At 46.1% G+C, this 17,011-nt stretch overlaps 1 protein-coding gene across 2 annotated transcripts in view; it reads right to left on the bottom strand.

Annotated features, from left to right (window-relative positions):
- Nucleotides 1-17,011, bottom strand: part of pex14 (peroxisomal biogenesis factor 14) — a 58,695-nt gene that overhangs the window by 37,631 nt on the left and 4,053 nt on the right. The gene's annotated exons all lie outside the window — the stretch shown is intronic.

Genomic DNA, 17,011 nt, shown 5'->3' on the forward strand with positions numbered 1-17,011 from the left:
ACCCCTTTAAAGGCCCTGCTAATTATGACATCTCCTCCGCTTTGGGGCGACCTTTAGTGAGGGGAGCAGGTCCTCTGGGGAGCCACAGGGAAAAATGACACGCCAGTTGGAGCGCAGGAGCCACTGAGCAAGCCTTTGTGCGCGCGTGTGCGTGTGTGTGTGTGTGTGGGGGGCGGGGGGGTGGTGGTGGTGGTGTATGTGTGTGTGTGTGTGTGTGTGTGTGTGAGTGAGTAGATAGATTGACAGTCGCAGTGGAGAAATTATGCCTGTGTGACAGTGGTGAAACAGAGTCATCCTCATATTCCTCAGCAGTGGCAGTGAGACCTTTCCAAACCATCCACTCTGTTTGTCTTAGTCTGTTTGTCTTAGTCCTGGTTTCTCTGTGTGAACTGCAGGAAAAGTCTGTCAACAACGACTTCAAAAAAGCAAAATGTGAAAAGGGCCTGGAAAAGAAATCAGGCCGAGATATCAGTCTACCCAGCTTTCTTTACAGTCAAATCTACTTTTAAAAAGGTCACAAATATGATGCATGGGTATATGCAAAAAAGAATTCCATTACTAATGACAAAGTATAAACACTTTTCCGGGTAGTCGCTCTATATTGAACGGCGAGGACCCAACAACAGATGGGCCAGCTGATATTCAAATCACGTTGGTGGCAATTTTTATTGAATGCTCTGAACTTCTGAAAGTAAAGGTCAGAAAGAACATTTCTGTGCACTGAAAAAAAAAGCAGATGGAAAACTTCATTGACGTTTTGCTCTGCAAAGGTTTAAAAATAACAGACAGCACCGCATGTGTGACAACACTGGCCCCCTTGGGCAAAAAGCTACGAAACATGACATCAACTGCACGTTATGCAATTTTTACTGGATCCGGAGAAAATGGATACACATGCCCTCAAACACACACACTTTTTCCCCCGAACAAATAAATGTTCAGAGGGCATTTTCTTCCCATAAGCTTTTCCTTCTTTAGGTCAATCAACAGACCCATAACACACACACATACAAACACACATGTGTGTGTGTCCATGTGTGTGAATGTGTGTGTGTGTGCGTGTGTATGTGACTGTGTGTGTACGTGTTTGTGAATGTGTGTGTGTGTGAGAGTGTGTGTGTGTGTGTGTGTGTGTGTGTGTGTGTGTGTGTGTGTGTGTGTGTGTGTGTACGTGTGTGTGTGTGTACGTGTGTGTGTGTACGTGTGTGTGTATGTGTGTGTGTGTGTGTGTGTGTACGTACGTGTAAGTGTGTGTGTGTGTGTGTGTGTGTGTGTACGTGTGTTTGTGAATTTGTGTGTGTACGTGTGTGTGCGGGCGTGTACGTGCATGTGGCAAGTCAGTCAGTATGAAGCTTCATCGTGGGTCTGAGATAGCTGTCCATCAGCAGCAGAAGTAGCAGGGAGCCCTTCCAGATCAGCCCCGTGCTCCCCCGTGCTCCCCCTGTGATCCCCCTTCTTCCCTCCCTCCCTCCCTCCCTCCCTCCCTCCTTCAGTAAGAACCCACAACCAGACAGGCTTACGCCTTCACAGCCTGAGCTCCCAATCTGTAATTGTAAGGCTAGCTATTTTCCGATTACAGACACGCAATAATTCCTCTTAAAAAGTAAATCAATAGAACAAGTTAAGTACAGCACTTTTTTTTTTGTCTGGAAACGCTTCTGTTAACGTAGATTAATCTCGAGTCATAATCCTAACTAGCCTATAAATTGTGCTAATATCATGGCGGGCTGTTTCATTTGATCTACCCCACTTTCCTCGTCGTCAGTATGAGAACTGGGCCTGTTCACCTCAAAGAGTCTTATGTCATGGCTGTTTAAGCTGGTTACTGAGAAGGTGCCCGTTGCGGTACTGATATAGGAAAAAATATCAATATTTAATCGACAGTCGAGAGAGACAGAGACACAGAGAGAGAGAAAGAGAGAGGGAGAGAGAGAGAGAGACAGCCTAAACTGTTTAGGGATACTTTCAGGGTCTTTACGGCGGTGTCACTTTCTGTCGTTTAGTTGAGACAAAAAGGCCCGGTACCGTGCCCCCAAGGCTCTGGCCCTGTCAGGTATAACAGACATGCAGGGGCTAAAGGGGCCATATTGAATGCTCCTCTTTACAAACTAATTATTTATAGCGCATAGAGTTTGAATGAGCCGCCGCACGTCTCAAACCTCCAAATACACTTCCCCGGAACAAGTGACAAATACCGCCACTTACTCCTGACCGAAAAAGGGAAGCAGATCAACAGCAGTGGTGATCCGTTCCCAGAGGGAAGGCCACGGCCGCCAACTAAGTGTCTGCCTTGCCGTTTCAGCCACCTTCTCACATCCAGTGCACAGCCAGCAGGGACCTTCTTGCCACTACGTCTCCATTCAGGTAAAAAGAGCTAAACACGCCGGGGAAAGGTCAACGGGGATTAAACTGGAGCACCAGGACAGAGGGAACAGTTGCACTTTGTGTTACAGTGAACACACAAGTTCAAGCATCATACTCACATACCCTCACACAAATACACACACACACACACACACACACACACACACACACACACTTACTTTACTCAGCCACCACAAATATTCTAGCAGCAATCCAGTAATGGATACTTCCTCAGCTCCTCGATTGGTCAAAATGTTTTCATACTATAATTTAATTCAGAAACACTTTTACAAAGCAAGAGTAATCAATTTTAATTAGTTGATTTTTTTTTTCTTCAATCGCATAAAATGTAATGTACTGCCATCGATCTCCTTTGTTCTTTAATGCAGTGCCGCTTTCCTGTAATGTGAAGCTTTGCTGTTCTTTTTTTTTTTTTTTTCAATGATGACATTCAGTGACAGGCTGGTCCACATGTCTCAGAGCTGTGAAGAGGGCAGGGCCAAAGCGCACACACACACACAGGATGAGACAGAGAGAACAGGGACAGAGACAAACAGACAGAGGGGAAACACACACACACACACACACACACACACACACACACACACACACACAGACAAATAAACAACTCCTTATTGTTAAGAGATTATCATTACCCTATCAATAAACAACAGACAGCCATCATTTTCTCCTTACAGTGCAAACAGAAAGGCACATATTTAAACAGACAAATGAGTGGCCTACCTTCCCACTATTGTTTGATGCAAGATATGCAAAAGATACAAGTACAGCACAGATACAACAACAAGGATGGGCTTCAGAACAAAAACATACAAGCCAGTGACTAACCACATAATCATGAATAATAGACTTGGAAGGAGTGCCCAGATAGTGCACAGATAAACAAAATGGCAATCTTTTGGCCGGCACTGGGTCCTTGTCCTTCATAGGAATGAGAGAGAGAGGGGGTGGGGGGGGAGACTATGACCCGTCACATCCAATTAGCTGATTGAGGCAAAACGCAAAGAGCACCAATGGCGACAACGTGGAGCTGGTGTCCGAGCAACGCACCGCACACAAGTTGTGTTACGCAAACCAGAGGAGAGCCTCACTGTCACAAGCAACTAATACTGACAGGATCTCTCTCACTCTACCCTTCTCACTCTATCTATCTATCATCTATCTATCTATCTATCTATCTATCCATCCATCTACCTATCTCTCTCTCTCTCTCTCTCTCTCTCTTTCTGTCTTCCTCTGACTCCCTCTCTCTTGAAACTGAACAGAATATATGCACACAGAAGTGGTAATACAGAATGACTATAAGCTCAATGTGACAGTCAGTTGCACAGACACTTGTATTCCCACACTCACTCACTCACACTGACAAACACTCCCTCTTTCTTTCTTTCTTTCTTTCTCTCTCTCTCTCTCTCTCTCTCTTTCTCACGTGCTTGTGCTCACAGACACACACACACACACACACACAGACACTCCGACACACACACACAGACACTCCAACACACACACACACACACACTCCAACACACACACACATACTCAAACAAACACACACACTCAAACACCCACACACACACACAAACACACTCAATCACACAAACACACAAAGTGAAGTGGAAATTGGTGGTGGGCACACAACCACCCTGGCACCAGTGTTTTTGGGCACGCCAGTACAGCTGCCTCCTCATAACCAAATCGGCTAATAGCCGTGCGGCATGCTGGTGGGAGGAGAGGAGAGCCTGCCAGTGATCAATTGATCCACTCGGCGCACGCGATGTGACACTGGGGTAGAGAAGCCCACGCCGCCAGGAGACAGATTGTGACATTCTGGTGACATTATCATCTCAAGACTCCTTCTCATTCGATATCTGAGGATGCTAATCACGCGTCTTGGATCAACAGTTTTGCCATCTTCAAAAGGCTAAGAAATAGTGGCATGACCCACATGGAGGGTGACCCTCTCTGGAGCCACAGTGTAGAGAAGGGGAAGGAGCAGAGAGAGAAAGAGGGGAAGACAAAGAGGAGTAAGAAAGAAACTAACAGCATGTGGGAGAAGAGAGAGAGAAAAACTGAAAGAGTGAAAGAAAGTGACAAGAGAGAGAGAGAGAGAGAGAGAGAGAGAGAGAGAGAGAAAGCGAGCAAGCAGAAAAGACAGAAGACGAGCCCCGTGATGACAAGAGGGGGGGACGGTCACAGAAGATGAATATCGCCATCTACTGGAGGGCTGCAAAGGAGCAGTGTGGCGCGCTGGTGGGGAGGCGGGCAGCGGCCTCCTGGATCCCCGTCTCTAAGTACGAGCTGTCAGAGGTGATTAGGCAGTGGCGGAGACGCCGGACCTCACGTTCTGAAGCGCTGCTCAGTGGAAAATCACCAGCTCAGGATCAGGGCAGGGCCTTCAGACAGACACACACACACACAGACACACACACACACACACACACACACACACACACAGACACACACACACACAGACACACACACACACAGACACACACACACACACACACACACACACACACACACACACACACACACACACACACACACGGCTCCCACTCCAGCCCAGACTGCCTCTATCCCTTTGCAACCACTGGTGGCACACACACAAAAGATAAAACCACGGCCTATGTCAGCAGATCAGAGGTCTAGATCTGCCATGTTTTTGGTTTTTCGGATATCTTCGCTTTATAAATGCGATGTAACTGTGGTGTTGGGGGGGGGGGGAGCAGTTGAATTTACACAGCTTGCAGTTGGGCCAGAGTGATTCAGGCCTGGTTTCAGGCTTTGTGGGGCTGATCAGAATCCCACACGGCCCAGCCCAGCATTAGTATCAATCACAGCGCACATTTTCAATCATCACTTCAAAACCAAACCATATTCATCTCCCGAAATGTCCGAGATGAGCTGAAATCCACAAGGCTACGAGCTATGCAGAGTGATTTACGCCTGTTGACGGAGAAACAAACATTGCTGCGACTTAACTGCGCCCATAGAATTTGAAAAATGCCTGTCTGTTAAAAGGATCATCTTTTCCACTGCGTTCAGCCAGAATCTACAGGTTTTACTGCATACTTGCCCAGAGCATGAGGTGCCACCCAGCCACGTACGCTTCCAAACTCAGGAGATATAAATCTGATGGGAGGGCTTCACCCAAAAGCTGACGCAACAGCAAAAACAATCTCTCATGTAATTAGTGAAAAACAGGGCTTGTACCTCGGGCCACACAAACAGGTTGAAGAATCAAACACTCATGCGTTTCTCCTTATGATTCAGTGTTTAAGGGAAGCTTAATGCACGCAGGTTTAAGTGGAAATAGTTCTACCTCAGTGCATGACTACCTCTGCATATGTGAAGGTTCCTTTGTGGTTGAAATGTCGCTCTGACCGTAACTGCTGCGAAGACTAAATATTCTTTGTACATGTGTGTGTGCGCTTCAGGAGGGTCTCTTAAATATGCGATTTTGTGGGTCAAAGGTGACAATAGGGAACTCCAGCATTAACTTATCTAACCTAGGGGACATTTGTTCGTACACCCCCAAAATCCAACATCACTGATATACTAACATAGGTTTCTCCTTGCTTAAAGGCTACATTTGTATTCTTTTAGACTAACATAATATTTGTTGCAGACAGAATGCAAGGCAAAGCTTCAGAGTGCTCCTGGGTGCCTGAAGGTGTGTCATGCGTATGTGCGGTGTGTGGAGCTGATGTGGGGAGTGGGGTGGGGTGGAAGTGGCAGTGAGTGGGTTCCAGGGGAGAGCGGGCCACGTTTGGGAACAGAAGCCCCTCCAATGTGACCGCAAGGGTGCATGAGAGCAAAGGGGCTGAGCTGGCAGCAGAGGGAGGGGTGGAGGGGGCAGCTGGTGACAGACACACACCTGTTCTGACATTCTCTGCCGACCTTGACTCTGAAAAACACATGACAATGCCACTCTCCGCATTCCCAGGGGACAGGCACATTCAGGCAAGGCCCCTCTTTCCTTTTTCTCTCCGACCCCCACCTTCCCCACCACCACCACCAGAAGCACCATGTCCCTCACCCTGATCACCTAAAAGTTCCCTTCTACACTTGGAGAGAAGGCGAAGACAGAAAAGTAGAAACAATATGTGTGTGTGTGTGTGTGTGTCTTTGAGAGAGAGAGAGAGAGATATTTAACCAGGGAAAATCAGAGAACGGAAGACCCTCCCGCGCATGGTAGTTTAGAGTAGAGGTATGTGATAATAATGCACCATGTAGAGTAGTGAATGCTGGTTAGAGGTTTTTCAAGAACACGAGTGTGACAATATTTAGTAACCCAGAGAAACACAATGCCGTTACTATATTTAAATATCAGCTGCGATTCTAAATCCGTGAACCATACAGCCTTTTGAACCCTTCCACACCTGAATGGTAAGGCTGAACTAAATACCAGAAGCAGAAGAACTTTTACCAAAACAAGCAAACAAACATACACTTCTCAGCAATGTGCAGTTGAGTAACCACTGGTGGTTCACAAGGCCTCATTTTCTCACACACTCGCCTTCCTTTCAGTCTAGTTTCTGTCAAGCCACACTGACACCTCACAGCTTCTCTTGCATCTGAGCTATAAAACACACAACAAAAAAACTAATTAACGGAAACATGCACAAATTCAAGAAGCGATCGCAAACCAAAAGAGCACGGAGAGTTAAAGCAGCGGTTAAAACAGAAACGAAAAAGTAAAATAACCATGAAGCCTTATCTCAACCTGATAAAAAAAAGACCCACACACACTAGACACCCTATCAGTCAGACAGTAGGTCAGGGCGAGTCAGATCAGGAACTTGGGTCGTCCAGACATCAGATTTCCAGTCACAAGGGGACCCTGTGTGTGTGTGTGTGTGTGTGTGAGAGTGTGTGTGCGCGTGTGTGGAAGGAGGGGGGGGGGGGGGGGTGTTTGGGGGTTATCGTGTAACTGCATTTGTCACCTGGCCTAGAATCACACGTCGACCCGCTCATGGCCCTGTTGTTACCTACCGCACAAAGTACAGCACAGCGCCAAGGCCACAAATCCTGTGCTACCTTCCGAGAGTGTGGAGGCCTGAAGGGGGGGGGGGGGGGGGGGGGATGAGGACACCTGGACCTGGCCTCCACACAGCCAGAGAAGTGACATCACCACACAGGCCAGAACCACAGATTATACGACAAAATAGAGTTTGAGTGTATTCACCTCTCTCATACACACACACACACTAAAAGGAGACAGAGGAGCTCAATGTCCTCCACTCCTGACAGCGAGCAGGCCGGTCGAAGGTGAGCTCTCGTCCTGGGAAGCAGGACAGTGTGATGTGCTGTGGCTGCACTGGCTTTGCTCTGCCGGCCTGCCCGAGCGGAGACAGCCCCTATGCTGCAGCTCAGAGCAGCAGGTGAGCACGCGGCAGTCTCCAGCAGCCCCTAGTGCTCAAGCAGGAGGCAGCAACAGGTGACAAATAAATAGGCTGGGGGCGAGGGGGTGCACAGCTAGAGCGTACAATATGAATATTAATCCAGTTGAATTCAATAGAGTGAGTCCTAAGGGACAGCACATCACAAGGGTCCAAGCTGGACGCTGGGCTGTCCAGATGGGTGGTCAACTTCACTCCTGTGACGAGCATTGGCCATCCAGGCTGTCCGTATAACAAAGAAAAACTCCCTACAAAGGGAGCTGCAAAGTTTCACTCCATCTTCAATGACGTCCTTCTTTTCTTACAGCCCAAGTTGCCACCCCACAACCCACCCCCCACCACCCCGTGCAGTGGAGCTGGTATCATTCCTGCTTGACAGAGCACCACGCTCCCCCTGATAGGCCTGATAAAGCCATAATCTCGGGTTGCCACACAGTGCAAAACATAAACCCAATTAGCATCTCCCCTTCATTCGTTTTCATCAAACTAGCAAAAACTGACAAGTATTAATTAATATCTGTTACATGTTATTTTTTCCCCCTCTTTTAGCAAGGCAGAGCGACAGGGTGGTGGGTGGTGAGGGAGAAGCAATTAGTAGAACAAAATAATCAAAATAGTATGTTTCAAAAAGCACTGATAAATGTCCTACGAGGGCCCGACTAAATGTAAGAAGTGTAATATATTCTTGCTGTCATATTCCATTAAACTGCTATTACAGGCCTGAAAGAACTATTAGTCACTGCATTATTAATAACATTAATGTATTTACATTTTTAGTGTACAAGCCGCTTTTTCCGGCAATAATTTATGAACTTGACTTCAGATATTTTATAATGTTCGCCCCCACTACCATGTACAGTCTTTTGAGCTTATTATTGATTATGAAAAACTGCGAGAATTTTTATGTTTGGATCCCTTCCCCCTCCACCTCTCTCTTAATGTATTGGAGAGGGGGGCCTTTGCATTAGGGGACTGAAATAAAGTGCATTTACATCTGAAGCAGAACTTCATAATTTACATGGCAACATTTATTAAGGGTGACAAATGAGGGTTTGGGCCACTCCATGCTTTTCCACAATGCAGCACTCACTCAATCCATGCACAGTAAATTACGGCAAGCCTAGTGAGTGCTGGTGCAAATGATTGTGTTATATTTATGCTGCACATGTATGACTCCTGGGAGGTTAGCACTCGCACTGTGGAGAGACTGTTTACCAAAGAGCCTAGAGTGACTTTGTGGATGTGTTTGTGTGAGTGTGTGTGCATGTGTCTGCATATGTTCTTGCACTGCAAATACTTTGAATTTATTGCTTAGTATAAAAGTTGTGTGGAAGTGACTGGTGGCGCATGCAAAGTGGAAAAGGACTTTCTGCTTCATGACTACTCAGAAGAGTCACAGGAGATGACATAGTATAACATTAGAAGGTCCAAGCAAGATATGACTTGTATGCTACTATGTTAAATACTAGGGATCATTTCTGGACATACTTACAACAGAGCACTGTAATAGAGGTATGCAGAGCACTGTAATAGACCTTAAAGTTCCTGGCAAGCTATTCTGGCCTCTTCCTCAAAGAACAAATGAAATCCACCTTAGAAGGCACAGTAAAAAGAAATTCCCTTAAACCCTATAGTCAGTCATTCCTCTAAGAAATGAGAAATAAAAGTCTCATTCATGAATAAATGACTTCCCTCGTTCCCCCGCTAATGTTCCTCAACCGATAACCACCATAAGCCAGCGTGTAATGTTCAATAATTATAGAGAGAAGCATTTTGCACTGCTGTAGTTACAAATGCACCATGGGAATCCCGCTATTTAAACAAATAACTGGCGCTGCAGGGGAGTTGGCAGATGAATTAACTGCTAATAACTTACTGGGAAGCCAGATAAAGAACATTTTCCACGTGTCAATTACAAATCAGTTTTTCTCTGATTTCTAGACTTCTGAAAATATTCACAAGCTGTAAAAGAGAAAACAAGAAAAATAAATAAATAATACAAATTCCCACAAGGTGGAGGGGGGGGGGCGTGTTGCATTTACATCGCTTTGCAGAGGTTTTCATCTTTCCCTCTTTTTTCTAGGCTTTGTTTTGATCAAGCAACATCGGGATGCGCGGGTCTTTTTTGTCTCATTTGGTGTGAAAGGCTCTAGCCTTGGCTCACCGGCCTCCTGGCCACCGCTGACGCTCCCCAGCCTGCTGCTTGCGGGGCCCTGTGCAGCTTCAATCACAACTCCTCTTCATTAAAATCACATGGCCCCTGCCAAAACCAGAAGAGACACCGGCAACTGCAAAAAAAGAAAGGACTTAAAAAAAGAAAAAAATATCAGATGCTAGGTGTCTCAGTACCTGAATTACCATAGTCATTTACTTAATAAAGGCAGGCCTGTTTCCTGTCAATCAGTGGCTGTCGCGTCCCTCATTTGCGGTGGTGAAAACGCCGGAGTAATTGCTTCTTATACTAATCAACACAACTTGGGTAATTATGCCTTGAAAGTGACATTGGTGGGTTGGGGGGTTGGCTGTTAGGTGATGTGAACAGGCCTGACAGTAAAGGCATCTCTCGTGCAGCCCTGAGACTACGAGTCACACAGTGGACCAGTCTCTCCTCCTTGCGACGCGCCTCAAAACATACAAAGGAGGGAGAAAGAGGGAAACTTTATATCAGACACAAGTAATTACAAAGTGCCAGACTGGTGGAAATGGCCATTCAGCACCGAATCCTTTCCCAGGCGTGTTAGAAAAATAAACACAGCGAGGGCTGTAATTAAAATGGTGTCATATTTCCGTCATCTGAGGAAAATGCATAATGACACAGTTCAAGAAGGCTACGGAGGAGAAAAAATGGGAAATTATAGATCTGTAGTTGACATATTGTTTAAATTAATGTATTAAAAGCGATGCAGAATTGTGTAAGTACAAATTAAATTTTATTGAATTTGGCATAATCATAGTCTTCAAATTACAGTCTGACAAAAAAAATAAAAAATGGAGCTTTCCCTTAAAAGTGGCTGGAATGGCTGTGGACATCGCAAGGCATCCCCTCGAGACAAGATTGAAATTCCCAGGCTTGCATCACACCCACTGCTCCGGGGTCAAACATCGAACACACACCACCACCACCAGTAGGCGAACGGGATGACTCAGGCGTTGGCTCCCTTTAAGCAAACAGTTCAGAGCTCCCAGAGAATCTTTTCCTCACTGAGAAGGAACTGGTTAGAGTCAAAGACAAAACCTTTCCTTTGCATCTGTAGCGCCCATGCCAAGAGGGGACCAACACAAGTGCTTGTAAAAAAGCTTGTAACAGACATGTGCCAGCTGTACAAAGTAGCGAGCCTGCGGAACAAACCAGAAACATCAGCCCTTAGCTATCACGACTAATCAGGGTTGAGGTGTATGGCTTTAAATAGCCGATGCGGTTTGAACTGTGGTTACTGTTGATATATCACCTCAGGTGCATGCCGGTTGCCATTCTCACAGGGGAGAGAGATTCTGTATTTGTGTCAACTGCTGAGTGATTGATGTGCAAAACACCCCTCTTCCAAAACCTCTGTCGTGCTGATACATGCTGAATGACTTTTATTTTACCTGGATTTAGACTGGATTTTAAGGGTTCAAGGAGCTTCATGCATCCACTGAGAGCCCAAACTTCCTGAAGAGGAGAGGAGAGGGGAAGTTAAGAGAATCTGTTCCCAGCCTGGCAGTGACAGTGGCAGAAAACAGTGAATCAGCCGGGAAACGGTACAGACACACAGCCTCCTGAATCACCCTCAGGACCGCTCGGGCTGATGGCTTTTGACTCGTCTGACAAATCTAATTGGACCTTCCCAAGGGGGCTTCCATCATTCTGTTCACAGGGTCACGTGTTCCAAGGGACAAACCCGCCAAGTAAACCATCCAGACCCGGTCGGAAGAAATGCTTAGATGGGGGTTATAGTCTCTTTGTAGAAGACAAATAACCGTCTTCTCTGCTGTTTCAGGCCCTCAAGCCTTAAGGGCTACAATGTCCTCTACAACTCGACCCTCTGAACACCTGCTGGGCTGCATTTGCCATCTGGAGATCAGGAAGACCTGGTGGTTCCAGGATTTCTCTTCTTCTCACTGCTCTGCTGCGACAATCAGTTCTTCCCCACATCCCCCCAACAATCAGGTCTTCTTCTGCACATTTAGACCATTAAGTGAACCCAGTCACTCAAGTCACAAGAGTGGTGCAAAGGTTACGCAGTACAAATATGGGGTAGGATACTCTGAAGCACATCACTATGAGTCAGCTGCATGTGTAAGTAGAGGCTGATGTCTTTGGCTGACAGAGATGTAGTGTATAGTAGTCTGCCCTGGGCACCTTCAGTGGTCGTCTAAACAGAATTGGTGGGTCAAAGGCATGCTTTACTTTGTGATTAGAGATAAAACTGCCACTCATTATTTCATGGGTTCTAGGGTGTCTGGACAAGGGAACATCAATTCACCAGTTTATCATGTGCAAAACATATAAATTCAGAAGTGAACAATGTCTTCTCTAAAGCAATATTCTGATGTCCTCAAGGCTTTGGGGCTATTTCATCTGAGAACCATTACAGTCCTGCGTTGTAGGGTCTGAGTAGTAACTGTCAGTTTGAACTGCAGAGAAAAATGAGCATATTTACATTCTGAAAATCAAATACAGACTGACCTTGGAGTAAGTATGTGCAATATGTCAGATCACAGCATTCAAAACACAGATGACCAATACGTCACTGTTAGTGCGGAGGGCAACCTCAGGACCTTCACCTCGGCTTAATGTAGAGTTCATTTGATTCATTTTAAATCTCCCCTATAGCATGTGTAATTGCATAGACTCTCAAGAGTGCTTTGCAACACTTTGCAATGTAGATTTTCTGGGCAGACATCTCTTTCCAGAAAAAAAAAATGAAGCCGTGTTCAACCAGTTGTAAATACTTGGGAAATATAATTTACATGAGTGAAACAATAATGGAAAGACTAAAAATGTTCACAAAATAATCTATTACTGTTGGGTATAGCCAACCCATATAATTTTCTGTTCACAGTACCTTAAAAGCCATGTCACATGACTATAGGCACGATCCTTACCTTATTTAAATTGGAATATGACTAAAGACAAATCGCTTTGCACCTAAGTAATTAACACCAAACTTGTTATATTTTCAAATCAACCTATGTTATTCTCTCTTGCAACTAAATTAATAACTTGGGCATACTACCTCAGTTGTGTCTTCATGCTAGAAAGGGCTTTCTGCACTGCAGGCGAGTCAGTGTGCAGATTATGAATGAAAATTGTCCCTGCAGTAGGAAATAAGGGAAGAAATGGCCTTTTCATGTGGGAAGATGTCCGGCCGTAAATCTGCTAAATTATGCCTTTGGGGAGCAGGCCCTGGTGATCTGGTCCAACAGAACACATCAGAGAGAGAAACCACAGAATAATGAAATCTGGGGCCCAGTCGCCTTTATCGACTCATCCTTTTCAAAGAGCAAGGGAACATTCCGGAGACATTGTCAACATCAAAAAGAGCAGTGTTTGCCAAGTACAGAAAAGAATAAATACAGTAATTCAGTAACTCAGAATGACATCACAAAGTGAGAGATGAAATGTGAGAATACCTAGTGGACCAATAATTTGGTCTCTGACAATTTTTTCCACCAAGTTCAAAAAGAAATCATATGAATACAGCTTTGCGTCACTGCGCAGTCATACAATTAATCATATTTTATTCCAGTAAACGGAGACCAGTTCTTGACAGGATTACGTTTAAAGGGGAATTTACAACAACAGAAAAAGAACGGGTAAATGAGGCTCAAAAGTCAAAAAGACAAAGAAAAAAAAAAGCCTTGGGTGATTCACCTCCAATGTGGCATGATGACTTTAAAAGTGCAACCTGCACTGAAACAAGAAGTCCAAGCTGCCGCACTGCTAACTCATTTTCTCAGGCCGGGTCGTTGGCGGACCTCAAGAAAAGTGCACAGAGCACGCACGATAAATCTGACGTGAAATCATAATCATAAAAGCAATTAGCTGACCCTGCTCGGCTCGTCCTTGGACATGACAGAGAGAATTCATACGGAGACCTCTAAGGAGGCAGGAGTGGGGGGGGGGGGGGGGGGGATGAGAGGAGAGAGAAGAGAGAGAGAGAGAGAGAGAGAGAGAGAGAGAGAGAGAGAGAAGAGAGAGAGAGGGGAGGGGAGGCGAGGAAAAAGTGCAACACAGCAACAATAAAACAGCAGGCCCTTCCTGTGTCATTAACCATCGACTCCAAGAGCTCAACAACACATCATTAGGCTGGACTCAAGCGCCACGCAGCCTCCTCTCTAACCGTACTCAGGTGTCTCTCTGGCTCACCGTCTCATATAGACAGAAGAAGCTAGTTTACCTACTGGACTCGACAGGGCAAGGACCACAACAAGGACATGACAACACAGTGCCATCCTATAGTTTGACAGATAGCTACAGAAGACAACGGACACAACCTTACGCTTTTGTAAAACACAAAACACACTCACACACACTGACATCGCTCTATTTGTGGTAATTTAAAAGAACATAAATAAAATTGACATTTAAGTGAAGTCATTTAGCAGTCACCTTTTCCCATAGTAGAATACTGTACAGATAAGGTATCTGTCATTTGTGTTCATTTGTATAGGCTACCCTCACGACCCCGTTGTTGGCACGTCAGCACCTCACTCTTCCAACTCCCAAAAAAGATCATTTAATTTCCCAGAGATATAAATAGACGCTCCTTCAAAGATGCATTTTTAGTGATAGTTATAGTGACATGATAAAAGAGAGTGATAACAACAATGAAAAATTAAGTATTATGTGAAATGCAACAAAATGCATATAAAAATATTTTTTTTAAACTCGCACACAGATTACCCTCATATTGTTATTACAGAGGGTTGAACAACTCGCTGCCACCTAGCGACTGTGACCATGAAATATGTGTGAGCTTCATGCCCCCGTGCCAGCAGTAACTCTCCTTTACTGCAGACAGCTCCAATAAAGGACTACAATTACAATTAAAGTAATGAGTAAAAAAAAGGCCCAAGCAAGGTTCCCTTGACAAAGTTAATTGCAGCCTAGTTTCCGACAGATTCAGAAGAAGCCTTTTTGGAGTCGTTACCGTACTGCGCTCACTGAATAATTAACTTTTCTGAAACCCCGAAATGACAACAAAAGTAAAACACCGTCTCTCGGCACTTGCTACAGTCCTATTCATGAACCTTGAGACCACAGGAGAGGAGGAGCACTGTCAGCTTTTATTGTTAAGGACCCATCAGAGGCCTGATATTGAGTTACATAGAGAGAAAGAGAAAGAGAGAGAGAGAGAGAGAGAGAGAGAGAGAGAGAGAGAGAGAGAGAGAGAGAGAGAGAGAGAGAGAGAGAGAGCAAGAGAGGGAGCAAGAGAGAACGAGAAAGACCCCACCCCACCCCCCACCCCCCCACCCCAAGATGGTATTTTATTTTCAAAAAACGACCAGATAAGCAACAGATGGCTTTTGTGACTTCAGGGCCAGGAATGACAGCGAAGAGGGAAGAAAGGGGGAAAAATGAACCGGGTGGGAGAAAGACAATATGATGGAATGAGGGTGCATGTTTGAGAGAAAGACAGAGAGAGGATGTCTTAGTGTAGGAGAGAGGTAGAGAGCGAGTTCTCCTGAGTGATGCCACTGGCTGCAGCGTTAATGTTGGCATCTTGTCAGCCAGCCCCCGATTTCTAAGCTTGGTGCATTTTTTCCTCCCTCCACCCCCCCCCCCCCCCCCCCCCCCTCTCCTCTACCTCCGCCTCCTCCTTCTCCTCCACTGTGGTGGTGATAGCAGAGGGAGCTCCGGAAATTCAGAGACTGCTGAGCCAAAACAGATCACTTCAAAGCGCCTTATTTAACGCTCGCTAAATTTTTCATCACAGTCGCTTAATATCCTGGGGAAGGGGGAGCTTTTGAAGTTGCTGCGAGACCGGGATGTTCTTGCTCCTCCCCTCCAGCCCCCCCCACCAACCCCCCCCCCCCCCCCCCCCCCACTGCTACCCACCTCCAAACACCATGCCTGAGTTTCTCCTCTCCCTCAGCCTGAACTAAACCCACCCTGCTCCCACCCACCGCCCAGTCCTTCTATCAGAGGTCGGACGGTGAAGGTGTGTGGAGTCGACCCAGAGCGCCAGGCCAACCTTGTTGCCAGTCCCGCTGAGGCACCTGCTACCAAGGCAACACTACCCAGCAGCAGGTTTTTTCGCTCACGCACGCGCACACACACACACACACACACACACACACACACGTATGCACACATGCATGCACACAAGCACATCAGGGAATAGTATGCCATGGAGCCAGATATGATCAATAATGCATGCACTATTTTCAAACACACAGACAGGGTTAAAAGGTCTGTTTGGTGTTTTCATTCCTAAAATGAGTAGCGCGGTGTCTTTGAAGATCCTGGGGGGCTGCCCAGGTACTGCCATTTACCCACATACGAGCAGCGATTACAAACCAGATAAATATATACACAGAACAGCTTGTTTGTCAGGGCCTGGGGTCATGAGACACTGGAGAAGGAGAGCTGAGTAGAGTGATGCAAAGGAGAATGAGAGAATGAGAGAAAGAGAGAGGGGAACAGAGGATGCAGGAACAATCACAGGGGCTGAGGGACAGGGGTACAGAATAGCAAGAGGAGAATAAAGAGAGCAACAGACAGTCAGGGAGTGTGTGAATGAGTGAGTGCAAGAACAAGAATGAAACGAAAAAGTCTGTGTATTTGCATGTGTGTGTCTATACGTGATGGTGTGACTGGACAACCGCCCTGTAGGCAATAACTAGAGAGGGGACTGTCTGATGGCTGGGTGGTGTGGTATAGCACTCTTGCGTTTGGAGGTACTGGTCTAAACCTTCTGGCGTGCAGTGGAGCCGACAGCCTTTTGCGCCTCCCCAACCAAACGCAGCCTCACGCCACCCAGGAGCAGCAACACACTGCCTGAGCACACTGACGGGCCAAGGTGAGTCAGAACCTGTTAAAGTGACCGGTGTCCCCTGCCTGTCACACTCTCACACACACACACACACACACACACACACACACACACACACACACACACACACACACACACACACACACACACACACACACACACACTCAAGCATACAAGCCCCGAGTCTCCCTTCAACCCAGCCACTGGTCCCCTTCCTCTCATCCAGATAAAATCCTTTCAGAC

This window comes from Sprattus sprattus (assembly GCF_963457725.1).
Source record: "Sprattus sprattus genome assembly, chromosome: 16".
Taxonomy (NCBI): domain Eukaryota; kingdom Metazoa; phylum Chordata; class Actinopteri; order Clupeiformes; family Clupeidae; genus Sprattus; species Sprattus sprattus.